Consider the following 13,098-nt stretch of genomic DNA (forward strand, 5'->3'; position numbering starts at 1 on the left):
GTGAGAGCCTGGCCAGACCTCATCTGAAATACTGCATACATTTCTGCTCAACCATGATAAAGAAAGGTGAACCAAAACTAGTACAGATACAGAGAAGGCTACTAGGAGGGTTAGGGGAATAAAGAATCTTTTTTTTTTTCAGAGACAAAGTCTGAAAAGTGGTGGGATCATTTTCTATGTAATAACATCAGAGTAAAGATCACATAAGGGCTGTCACAGAAAAGTAGTAGTGTTAGTAGAAGAATAAATAGGTATAACCTGTACTTATTTTTGAGCTATATGTGTGAAGAAGTTTCTACCTGTCAGAAGAAAGACATCAGAAAGCCTTCCAGCAGAAATTATGCATACAAGCAATTTTGTGGATTGGCATGTGTGCATGAAGCCCACTTAGTTTTGGGATGAACTGAGCATGCTGCTGGTCCAAAATATTTCCTCCTGTCCTTATTCTCTTTAGAGAAGGCTTGCAATTGAACTTTAAAAGAAAGCAGATCTTAAAACAAACAAAGCAATCCCCTAAGATTTCTTTATCCAGGAACTCATTTTCACAGGAGGTCAGATGTAAGGTTTTGTCAGAGGCAGAGTCTCTTACCAAATTGAATTCTTTGATTAGATCCATGTAAGGAAAGAGCGGAAAAAAAGGGAGTTTTCTAAATGCCTACCACTGAACCATGATATGTTCCCAGAACAAAGAAAAAAATTAGAACACTGTTCACAGAGAAAGAGAAACAAAATCTACCAGGAATCTGGGGAAATTCCCAAGCTGTTTAGCTGTTTACTTTAAAAGCTGAGTTACTCCATCTCTGCAAATATGCATTTCACAGAAGATTGCAGGCCATTTTTGTTTGTCTTACATCCAGTTCATTGATTAAATATATAAACAGGATGTCTTTAAGAGCAGAAAGTTTTAAAACAGGATTTGATACTAAGCAAGAGCTCTTTTAGTTCCCTTTTAGCTATTTGAGTTTCATCTTTGCTTATCAGAGCTGTTTTAGGGTACAGTAATTTCCAAGTGCACTATTGGGTGCGAGGTAAATAATCTCTAGAGGTGAATTTTTTTTTTTCCTTTCATTTCTTACAGTAAATGACAATAGTACCTAAGCTAGAAATTTCCCTTGTAAATTCTGGTCATCCCATTTGTTTGCTAAGTTCCAGTATGGACTCAGGACCTGTCCTGTCAGTGCACTGAGAGGTTAAGCACCCTTGCTCATCCTTTTCTAGGGGTAGGTGATTCATCAGCTCTGTTTAAGGACTTGATTAATAGCCAAGAGCAATCAAATTTGAAAGAGTCTTTTTAATCATACAGGTGAGGAAATTACTGAGTACAACTTAGGTATTTTCCTGTTTTCCAGGTGAATAAAATATTGAGGGAGCCTTCCTGTGTGTGAACCTTTGTCCTGCTGGTACTTCCACCCTTCTTCCGTCTGGAGTTTCAGATCAGAGTCAGTGAAGTCAGCCCACGCAGAGCAGCTTGCGGCAAGAACAGGATCTTCCTGTGGACACAGTTCAACTAGAGGAGCATAAACGGGGATATGGATGATTGAGGGCTGTAAAATAAAGTTACATAACCAGTCAGGCTTTTTATGAGAAATGCTGAATGCCACTCACATACGAACACACCTGTATTTTTACCATGGTGTTAAGAGACTGTGTAATCAAAACATTTTCACTCTAAATTATTAGACTATCAGCTTTTTATATAATTTTTATTGATATTTTGCAAAGCTGCAAATATTCCACTTAATTAATATGAAAAACAATTCCCACAGTTTCCACTAATTGATTTTCCATCATTATTTATTTGGGGTTTTCTTCTGTACATCTCCAACTACAAATTCACAAAACAACATACATTCGTAGATAATAACTTTGATACCAAGTTACACATTTTATAATGTTCAGTAAAATTAAATTATTTTACTTTTTAAGTACCAGGTGTATACATTCAAAAGAAAATACAGATTATGTGTTTTCAATTTCACTTTTATCTCAATGTCTGATATCAGATGCATATGCAGAGACTCCTAGCTGTCATTTTCCTGGTTTGATCTCAAAAATTTGAGGAATATACTATCACAAATGATAACACAAGGATATGAAACTGTTGCATTAATCAATTAGTATTTTTAATTATTAATAAGCAATATTTCTTAATAAAAATCTTGTTGCACATCTGCTGCTTGTTTTATACCGAAACAGTGTTTTATATGGAACAGTAACATTTCAAGAGCAGTGATTCAGCTACTGAATGTAAATTAAAAATAGCAGTGAGTAAGAAAACAAAAATCTATCCCAAGTCGATATACAGAGTCTCAACTTTCTGTGTGCAGAAACATTGTATTTTCCTTAACAATACTGACTTTTTTTTTCTTTTATGCTGTGCATTTCGAATTCCTGTTTAATAAACAAATGTTCTTCATTTAGGCCCACTGTTCTTTGCAAGGTACATTTCTGTTTGTCATTTAGCAGGTTAGATATATCTCTTCCCAGTACCATCTGCCCATTTTACCTATTAATAAAAGTTCTTCAAGGCAGGGGGTTTGTTGCACTGAGTAGCAATTCAGGGAAATGGTTCCTGATCTTTCCTGATACACCTGAACAAAACTCCTCTGCTTTTACTCACGCTTTCTCGCTCAGTAACAATGGCTGTGGGAGCATCAGGCTGTATCGTGTAAACTGGACAGGCTGGTTCTGTGTTTCATGGACTGAGGCTTCCTAATAATTCAGTGATGCTTTCCAAAGCCTCTTATCTTTTTATCAGCCATATGCCCTGCCTGTGACAGCTGATCCCTGTATGAGTGTGCTTTGATTTATTTTTCCTTACCGTCCCTTGAGAATATATAGTGTCTGTTCATGCTTGGCTCAGGTTGTGATATTTCAACTGTAATAATTCATTGAGATTTTGTTTTCTTTGTACTGAAATATTTTCTTAGCTATAACAGAATCACGTCCATATTATGCACAAATAGTGTAAATTTCCTCAAATTACCTCTGCTTTTACTTGGATCCCTTTCACCACTGGGTTCAGCAAGATTCTCATCAGCCACACGGCACCCAAAAGGCCGGCCATGGAATATGGCATCTCATTTATAGAAATTACCACATGTTAAAAAAAGTGTCCAGTCCTGCAGCACATGCAAGAAACTCGTCACATCCATGAGGTATTGTCAGAACCTACTGCTCTGTTATAGCAGCAGAGCCTGGCAGGTTACACCTTAATGTGAGAAACAAAAAAATGTAATTTTCTGCTTTGGGGCTCCTTTTTGTTGTTTAGAGGCTGGATTTTCTGCATTATATCTCTTCTCTCTCAAATGGTTTTATTGCATGCAATGTTTGCCAGCACAATATTAAACAGTCCCCAGACACCGTTTAAACTCACTGGTCATGTTTTCTACACTGTACCTCACTTTGTAATTACTGCCCTCCATTACCAATAATTCATGCCCTCCAGAAGGCCCTGTTTAGGTCTGAGTAATAAAATACTGAGAGATTAATACCCAGTTGATGACAGATCATTTAATGCAACTCTTGACAAAGCTCTCCAGCGTCTAGGAAATTGGCAGAACACGGCTGATGGCTGCTTTCTGATGTCATTCAATTAGCAACCCAGGATTAGTTCTCTGAGGTTATTCTCTGGAGTTTAATGGAGCAGACTTCTTTTCAACCTTCAGTCCACTCAGGGAATTGTATGTGGCAAGTTTAATTAATGTATATTTGGCATGAAAGTGGACTTTCTTCAATTGCAAAAAAAGATTTGCATTACTGTTACAGCACTGCAGTTAGCAAATTAAAATATTTTAATTTAATTGTGTGCTGATACTCCCAGTGAGGGCAAAAGAGATGCATGCACAGACCCATATTCAGGCTGTGAAGCTTCACATTGCAGTCTAGATTTTCTCAAAATCTTGGGGGAAATTGCAAACAGCTGTGTATGTTGTTAAGTGCTTGAATGATTCGCCTTGATGTTCTCAAAACTGTGGTCCTACCAACTTAACTAATAAAATGAAACACTGCTCCTTCTTTGTTTCCCTATACCCCACCTTTATGCCATCTTGGCAGTACAAAGGAGTTTTAAAATGGGTGTGGATGACAGCTAGTTTACAAACTGATTTCAGTAGCAGTGTTTATGGGGGTACATTCCAGCTGAGTAAGAGCACTGAGAAATAGCTTCTGGTAAATGCAGCAGCCACAGTTTTGACTGCATGGATGTCGCTCTGCTCCTCTGCCCATTGATTACCAGAACTGACAGAAAGGGACAAACCTCTGCCTAACCCACTTCAGTTCTCACTCAAATGTCTTGGTTCCCTTGAAAGGCCACTGAGGCTTTAAGGTAAGACATCACAGTGTGCTTTTTTGTGGTTTGTTACTGGTGCAGTCAAAGAGTGAGAAGTTTTGGTTTTAATCTTGTGAGAAAGGTCAGGGTGAAACCTACTCCTCTCCACCTCTCAGGCCAGTAGCATTTGTCATCAGGGAATGCCTTTCTGCCAGGGTTCCAGCCAAGATGCTCTGCTTCTACTCAGAGTAGGGAGAGAAAGGGTAGAGACTTCAGCCATCCAGAGGAAAAAATGAGCTTTGTTTGTGTCTGAAAACTACCTAGGCTAGAATTTCAATCCTTTGCACGAGAGAGTAGGCGCACATGCACTTTTCCAGGTGGCAACCCCAACTAAAGCAGGTTTTAACCTCTCTCTCCCACCCTTCTCCCATATTGCTGCTCTCCCTCTCTTGGCAGCACCATGTTTATAGGCTGTGTAATAAATTTGGTCATTGAACCGTAGATGGCTGAAAAGAAATCTTGTATGATAAAACAGCATTTTTTGAGCAACAGTTGCCTGGTCCTGTTTGGAATGACTTTGCAAACAACAGACATGGCACAGCTGAGAGAGGGGAGATTGCTATGGCAGAGAGACAGAAGTAAAGGCTGGGGAATGCCTTGAATTAGGAGGTTGTGCTTGCTACTGAACACATTGTATTATGAACCCCTTCACCCTCATTTGGCATCCAACACTTGTATACATAAACTGGACAGATCATCTGTCATTTGATAGCTGCACAAATACCTCAGCTGGCTTGTTAACATGCTTCAGTAATAGCTGAACTCTTGGGTGCTGATGGGCAGCCGTGGCGCTGTCACTGATCTGCTGAACTGACCCCTTTGACACAGAGCACTGGATACCCTGGGCTGGAAGGGACTCATCAAGATCACAGAGTCCAACTCCTGGCCCTGCACGGGACACCCCAAGAGTCACACCATGTGCCTGAGAGCATTGTCCAAAGGTTTCTTGAGCTCTGTCAGGCTGGTGCTGTGACCACTTTCCTGGAGAGCCTGTTCCAGTGCCCAGACACCCTCTGGGTGAAGAGCCTTATCCTGATACCAAACCTAAACCTCCCCTGAGAAGTTTTCTTGAGTCCTGTCACTGGTCAGGAGAGTGGAGAGATTGACGCCTGCCCCTCCACTTCCCCTCATGAGGATGTTGAAGACCACAATGAGCTCTCCCCTCAGTCTCCTTTTCTCCAGGCTGAACTAGCTGGTTAGTCAGAGCTATTTTCTTCATGGCCCATGTTCCTCTGGAGCTTTTTTGATTCAGATGTGATGACATAAAAAAATTAATTTCCTTCTCCACTTTCCTTTGGGAATAAGCAAGGTGGAGATTTGGAAGTTTTCTTGTGACTAGAATGATGACTTCTTTATTTCATATATGGAAATATTTTTTGTGGTCATGTGTTCTTGGGGTATGTTGTGAACGTCTAGATGTCACACAGAGCTTTATTTTCAAAGAGATTTGTGCCTTCAAGAGAAGACATTAAGTGATAAACTCTTTTCACCTCTATACTAATACTTTCTATGTCAGTGCAATTGCAATACTCAGTGAGAGGTTACCCTTCATAATTGTTCACAGCATTTCATTTCAGTAGCCTTTGCAGTAGCGTGATCACAATATGTACACTGCATTTGAATCCCATGAGTCAGGCAGGATAGGCAGCCCATCTATGTGCCACTCTGCAGAAAGGTTTGCCAGCACCAATAAAATGGAATAAGCTCATTTGGAACTGAGAGCTTCTTGTAGTTTCCTCATTCAGTTTTTATTACAGAAGAAATTGCATAATGCACAGTGGAAAAATCATGTCTTACACAGCATCTGATGTACAGAACAGTGTACCCAAGCAATGAGTCAGGGCTTCCAGGTGAGACATGAGCCTATGTCATGCAGGAATATGTTCCACACTTTTCCCTTGGGAACTGCAAAACATTCACAATTTTCTCAGATGACGTTTAGCTCCCCAAAAAGGCACTCAGAATACTAAGTGTTTTTACAGAATCACGCGTACTTTCCCCTACATATCCCACATTTTAGTTCTCCCTGATTTTTTTCAGGGATGTTCATGTACAAAATAAAACCATTTGTCTAGTATAAATTCCTTTAGGACTTGCCCTCTATAATATTGTGTAAGGGATTGAAACAATCACAAGGAAAACAATGCCTAATGAATCCTTTCAGAGTTCACACCAAGCTTGCTGCCTTGGGACAGTGCTTTAGCCCCTGAGTGTGTGTTATTCTTGATCAGTGATCAGTGCAGCCCAGGATTTATGTGTCTTTCTGAGGCAACTCCAAGCATTGACTGAAAAGCAGTGAATGAAATGTTTGCTATAGTTGTAGAAGTAAAATACTAAAAGCATTAAGATAAAGCTGTTAAAAAGAGAAATCACACTTGATATGAAGTACATTCTGCTTCCAAATGAGAGAAAATTATTTGGGGTAATGTTTTTCTATTTAACCATTGTGTTAGTGGATTTACATGCTTGCTTTTAAAAAGCAGGTACATATTCCTTTGGTCATAATTTCAAAGACAATGTGGCTTAAGTTGTGGGAAGCCACTCCTATCAAGATAACCTTGGAGATGTTTGTTGCTCCCTTCTTGCCAGAAGTTTCCAGTTGTACAGCAGAATCAGCAGACGAGATTAATGTTTAGTAATGATCAAACTATTCCTCGAGCTGCTCTCAATCTTGTACTAAAGTGACTACCAAGAGGTGATGTGATTTGTTACAAATACCTGTTCTGAATCACTGTGCGTGCTTGCTCTCCAAGTGCACCTTAAGTGCACAATGCAGTGTGCAATAAATGGAAAACCTCTGTGTGGGAAGCAATGCAGATGCATTGACAGGATGGCATAGTTAGCCTTGCTGAGCAGCAGAGCTAATAATAAAGGGTTTTTTCTTATTCAGGGATACATTGGGACAGTGCTGGAGCAGAAACTGTGTGACTGTGCAGCGTTTTCAGTTTTGTGGCTTTGGCAAGATCAATGTGAAGCAATTCTTGTGCTGTTAGTCGATGTTTCCTCTGATGGCCATCCCTCTCAGGGAATTTGAGCTGGTGCTTCTGTGTGTGCTCTGAGGACACATGTTAAAAGTGTTGGCTCAGGGTTAGCAATTATTCTGTAATTCTGGCCCACAGCTTTGTTCAGTTTGTTCACAGCACTGGCTGTAGCTATCATTGGAGGTGCTCAGTATCTCATGAGCCATTCTGGTATCTTACCTATGCAGTGGAATAACCTCCATGGACATAGAGTGTTGTGCTGGCTGTCACCGCTGTCTTCTTTATGTTCCACTCTCGTTAAGGTGGCTTGCCAGGCAAAACCTGAAAGCCTTCAAAAAAATCCCAGTGACCCAGTGATCGTTAGTCACAATACACAGTCTATAAATTGCCATCAGGGACTCTCCATCCAAGTAACTAGCAGGCTCAGAATTTTCATTTACTGGATCCGGGCTCGCTGAGACGAGGGGAAGTCCCCGCGTGTGCCAAAGCGCGGCGCAGGTTTGACATGCCTGGAAGTCCCGCACCGGGACGTGCAGCCGTGTCCGTGCCCCCGGCGCCGCTCCGGGGCAGTTCCCGGCACGGTGTGCTCAGCAGCCTCGGGACCCCGCCGGAGCCCCGGGCAGGCACGGCGCGGGGACCGGGCTCCGGCGTCCCGGGCACAGGGGACCCCGCTCCGCCCTCGGGCTGACGGAGCGGCTGCGGCCCTTCCCCGCCTGGGGCTGTGCGGGCCCGGCCGGGCCGGGCTCCGCCGCGGCGCCCCTGGCCGTGCCCGAGGGGTCCCCAAGCCGTGCCCGCAGTGTCCCCAGGCCATGCCCTCAGTGTCCCCAGGCCATGCCCGCAGTGTCCCCAAGCCGTTCCCTCAGTGTCCCCGGGCCATGCCCTCAGTGTCACCGGGCCATGCCCTCAGTGTCATCGGGCCATGCCCTCAGTGTCCCCAGGCCATGCCCTCAGTGTCCCCAAGCTGTGCCCTCAGTGTCCCCAGGCCATGCCCTCAGTGTCTCCGGGCCATGCCCGCAGTGTCCCCAGGCCATGCCCTCAGTGTCCCCAGGCCATGCCCGCAGTGTCCCCAAGCCGTTCCCTCAGTGTCCCCGGGCCATGCCCTCAGTGTCACCGGGCCATGCCCTCAGTGTCACCGGGCCATGCCCTCAGTGTCCCCAGGCCATGCCCTCAGTGTCCCCAAGCTGTGCCCTCAGTGTCCCCAGGCCATGCCCTCAGTGTCTCCGGGCCATGCCCGCAGTGTCCCCAGGCCATGCCCTCAGTGTCCCCAGGCCATGCCCGCAGTGTCCCCAAGCCGTTCCCTCAGTGTCCCCGGGCCATGCCCTCAGTGTCCCCGGGCCATGCCCTCAGTGTCACCGGGCCATGCCCTCAGTGTCCCCAGGCCATTCCCTCAGTGTCCCCAGACCATGCCCTCAGTGTCCCCAAGCTGTGCCCTCAGTGTCCCCAGGCCATGCCCTCAGTGTCCCCAAGCTGTGCCTGCAGTGTCCCCAGGCCATGCCCTCAGTGTCCCCAGGCCATGCCCGCAGTGTCCCCAAGCCGTTCCCTCAGTGTCCCCGGGCCATGCCCTCAGTGTCACCGGGCCATGCCCTCAGTGTCACCGGGCCATGCCCTCAGTGTCCCCAGGCCATTCCCTCAGTGTCCCCAGGCCATGCCCTCAGTGTCCCCAAGCCGTGCCCGTGGTGTCCCCAGGCCATGCCCGCAGTGTCCCCAAGCCGTTCCCTCAGTGTCCCCGGGCCATGCCCTCAGTGTCACCGGGCCATGCCCTCAGTGTCACCGGGCCATGCCCTCAGTGTCCCCAGGCCATTCCCTCAGTGTCCCCAGGCCATGCCCTCAGTGTCCCCAAGCTGTGCCCGCAGTGTCCCCAGGCCATGCCCTCAGTGTCCCCAGGCCATGCCCGCAGTGTCCCCAAGTCGTTCCCTCAGTGTCCCCGGGCCATGCCCTCAGTGTCACCGGGCCATGCCCTCAGTGTCACCGGGCCATGCCCTCAGTGTCCCCAGGCCATTCCCTCAGTGTCCCCAGGCCATGCCCTCAGTGTCCCCAAGCTGTGCCCTCAGTGTCCCCAAGCTGTGCCCTCAGTGTCACCGGGCCATGCCCTCAGTGTCCTCAGGCCATGCTCTCAGTGTCCCCAAGCCGTGCCCGCGGTGTCCCCAAGCTGTGCTCTCGGTGTCCCCAAGCCGTGCCCGCAGTGTCCCCTGGCGGCAGCAGCAAGCGAAAAGCTTTCGGCGCACAGACGGAGTTTTGGGGCCACGGTGAAGAGCTCAGCACCGACCCCCGGCTGCGTCCAAAGCAGTGAGGGCAGCGGGGCCAGGGAAGGGATTCTGCCCCTCTATCCAGCTCTGCGGTCCCCAGCGCAGGCAGGACACGGACCCGTTGGAGCGAGTCCAGCGCAGGCCACCATGAGGATTAGAGGGATGGAGAATCTCTCTTACGAGGAAAGGCTGAGAGAATTTGGATTGTTTGGCCTGGAAGAAAAACGGCTTCGGGGTAACTTAATTGCAGCCTTCTGGTGCCTGAAAGGAAACTACAAGAACGATGGAAAAGGGACTCTTTTCAAGAGCATTCAGAGACAGGACAATGGGGAATAGCTTCAAACTACAACAAGGGTGAATGGCTTCAAACTAAAAAAAAGTTGGTTTGGATTAGATATCAGGATGAAGTTCTTTGCTGTGAGGGTGGTGAGGCACTGGAACAGGTTGTCCAGAGAAGCTGTGGATGCCCCATCCCTGGCAGTGATCAAGGCCAGGCTGGATGGCGCTCTCAGCAACCTGGTCTAGTGGAAGGTGTTCCTGTCCATGGCATGAGGTTGGAATGAGATGAATGTCCCTTCCAGACCAAGCCACTCCATGATTTTATGATCCAAATGCCTCTTCCTGGTGAGGGAAAGCTTTGGCCAAGCCCTGGTCCACCCCAACTTACAGGCAGAGTGTCTGCCTGCCAATGAGGGAGGTTGGCACATCCCTGAGCTGCTGTAAGGAAACCTGCTGTGGGATTTGGGCCAAAGTAACCAAGTTTTTATTATTGGATAAAAATAGAAAATGTATAAACTGCCTTCCAGCCCAACTAATTCAGTCTGACTTTTGGGAATGTGTTGAGCTTTAATGATCTGCTTCTGATGATTCTGCCCAGCCTGCTGCAAGCAGCCAAAACCAGCACTGTTACAAGAGAATAATCCTCATTCCAATAGAAATTCCAGCAGCCTTGGTGTGGGTAGACTGAGTATCTGCTTCATGTTGGCTTACCATGAAAGAGCCAAACTCCTCACAGCGTACTGCATGCAATGCTGTTTCAAATTAACTAAAACACTAAAATCACATCCAGATGATGCAAAACAGACTTATATTTTAATGCCAGAAATATGTAAAGGTCCTGCACAAGCCATGCATAATAATTGCATCTTTTTGGCGCCAGCACTTGTACTTGTCATTTGCTGACACAGTGCTGAGTTCATCTGAGAAGCAGAACACGTTAACATTTCAAAGAATTGTGCTTGTTGTTTGGAGGAAGGGAGAGGAAACAGAAAGGCTACTTACTCTTGGATATTGTGTTAATGTGCTGTCCTAGCTTTAGTCACTGGGAGAGAAGGAATGGGGCCGCTGTGAGTAAAGTGCACTTGAAAGCTTGTTTCGCTTCTCCTTGCTGCTGCCTACTTTGCAAGCAGAAAGGTTACCGTCCTTGAGCTGTTCACACAAGCTGATCTGCCAATGGCTGGATTGAGAAACACATCCTGGAAATACCACATTTCATAGAAGGAGACTGTGACAGAAACCCTACATTTGGGTTCTATCTTATTTCTCATTATCCTTACTAGAAATGAAACAGCCCACAGCTTTGTGACTCAGGGCTGTGCAGCTCATTGCATGCTCCCCGCTTGTGTTGAAGCAGTGGAAGCACTATGCACACATGTGAGTTAAGCTGTATGACCTCGGCATTTCTAGGTTTGGGTGACCAAATTATGGACAAGAACCAAACCACCTGTTAGAGGAAGTGGAAGACTAGATTGCAAGAACTTAATTTTGCCTTTTGTTTTATCTCTTGAAATCAGGCATCCGTGTCATTTATGAAATCTGTCTTACTAGGGGCAGAAACCTTCACCACTCATGATGCCTATGAAAATAAGTGATTCCACATTATGTTCTTTCCATCTAATTGTCCACAGTCCCTAATACTTCCTTTCCCATCTTCGTTCCTGTGGATGGTGACTGTTTTCCTTAAAAAAGTAAAAGAAGATGCAAAAAACTGTCTTCTTCCACAGAGTACGTATTCTGATCCATGATTTATCAGAAGTGAGGGCATTTCAGGGAAGTGTCTCAGAATTGTCTTCTGGGAATTGTAATTTCTGAGGGAGGAGCCTGAAATATTTTTTCTCTTTCAATACTTTTCTCTTATATTTCTGTCTGTAGATTATGTTACTGTTTATGTCTGTTCCTATTTAAAAAACAGATGAATATATTTTCCTCTGCCTTAAATAGTCTCACAGCTTTTTGGCACAATTTCCCATCTTTACCAGCTCAGGATTGTAGGATATAAACCCCAGAGCCAAACTTCAGTTTCTTGACTCTTTCAATCTAATAAGTATTTCTGGCATTTCTCTGCAGGGGATGCTTGCCATCATTTGTCTTGTTTTTTATTCTGGTAAAATAATGTTCTCTTTTGCTGTATTAGGTAAGTGGAAATTCACAATGGTAGAATCAAAGAGAATCCTCTTGCCTCTCTTTATGAAAATTGTCTACCTCTGAGCTTTTTATGGAAAACAGATCCAGATTTTCAGGGACTGGGACAATGCCTGCTCTGGGAGTCTGATTCAAGACCATCTAAGGAACCTGATGGTGCCCAAGTCCATGGGAACCAATGAGATGCATCTGCACATCGTGAAAGAAGTGGTTAAGCACTAACCATCATACTTGAGAAATCGTGGCAGTCCCTCTGGCTGAAAAAGGGGAAAAATAACCCTGTCTTAGTTTGGAAAGACAGGTGTTTGCTAAGCAAGGCAGGAGCCTCTCCTGAAATGGAAAACTGTAAACTCCCTCCCTCCGAATTGTTATGAATTTGAAATTAAGAGGCCCTCAGGCAAAAATATGGGAGTAGGAATAACAGTTCTTTATTAGGGAAGAGAATAAAAATATAAAATAAACAATGCAGTAAACCAAAACAACACTGACAGAGTCAGATCACAACCTGACACCCTGTTGGTCAGGGTGCTGGTAGCAGTCCATTTGGAATTGTGGCTGCAGTCCTCCTGGAGTGCCAGGTGTGGTTCTGTTGGAGCACGGATCCTGTAGACGGGTGCAGTCTTCCTCTGAAGATCCAGTGGAAGAGCCAGCTGTTCCTCTAGAAAATCCAGTGGAGAAGCCATGCTAGTGTTCCAGAACTCAAGATTATATCCAGGTAGGAATGCTCAGCTCTTTCCTCTATGCTGCAGCATCTCACAATGGGATGCTGTAGTTCTTATCAGTCATACAGTGACATTCCATAGCCTGTTATCAGCAGATGTCTCCCCGGAGGGAGGAGTGGGTGTGGAAGAGGTAAGGAAAACTGCCCGCTTAACAGAAGACAACTGCCATACAGATGGCAAACAGAATACAATTTGCTTGACAATCCAGGACAACCTCGATTTTAAAAAGCGAAAATCCAGGGAGCTACAGGCCAGTCTGCCTGACCTCTGTGCCTGACAAAATCGTGGAGCAGATCCTTTCTGGAAGCTGTGCTAAAGCACATGGAAAATAAGGTGACTTGCAACAGCCAGTATGACATGACTGAGGGCAAATTGTGCCTGACAAGTCTGGGATCCTC

At 45.4% G+C, this 13,098-nt stretch overlaps 1 long non-coding RNA gene across 1 annotated transcript; it reads right to left on the minus strand.

Annotated features, from left to right (window-relative positions):
- Positions 1-1,276: 1,276 nt before the first annotated feature.
- LOC135297091 (uncharacterized) lies at positions 1,277-7,821 on the minus strand. Its single transcript, XR_010359113.1, has 2 exons — positions 7,531-7,821; positions 1,277-1,544 (listed from the first exon to the last, which is right to left on the minus strand). It is a non-coding gene; the product is annotated as an uncharacterized LOC135297091 (long non-coding RNA).
- Between the last annotated feature and the right edge of the window lie 5,277 nt (positions 7,822-13,098).

This window comes from Passer domesticus, chromosome 3 (genome assembly GCF_036417665.1).
Source record: "Passer domesticus isolate bPasDom1 chromosome 3, bPasDom1.hap1, whole genome shotgun sequence".
NCBI lineage: Eukaryota > Metazoa > Chordata > Aves > Passeriformes > Passeridae > Passer > Passer domesticus.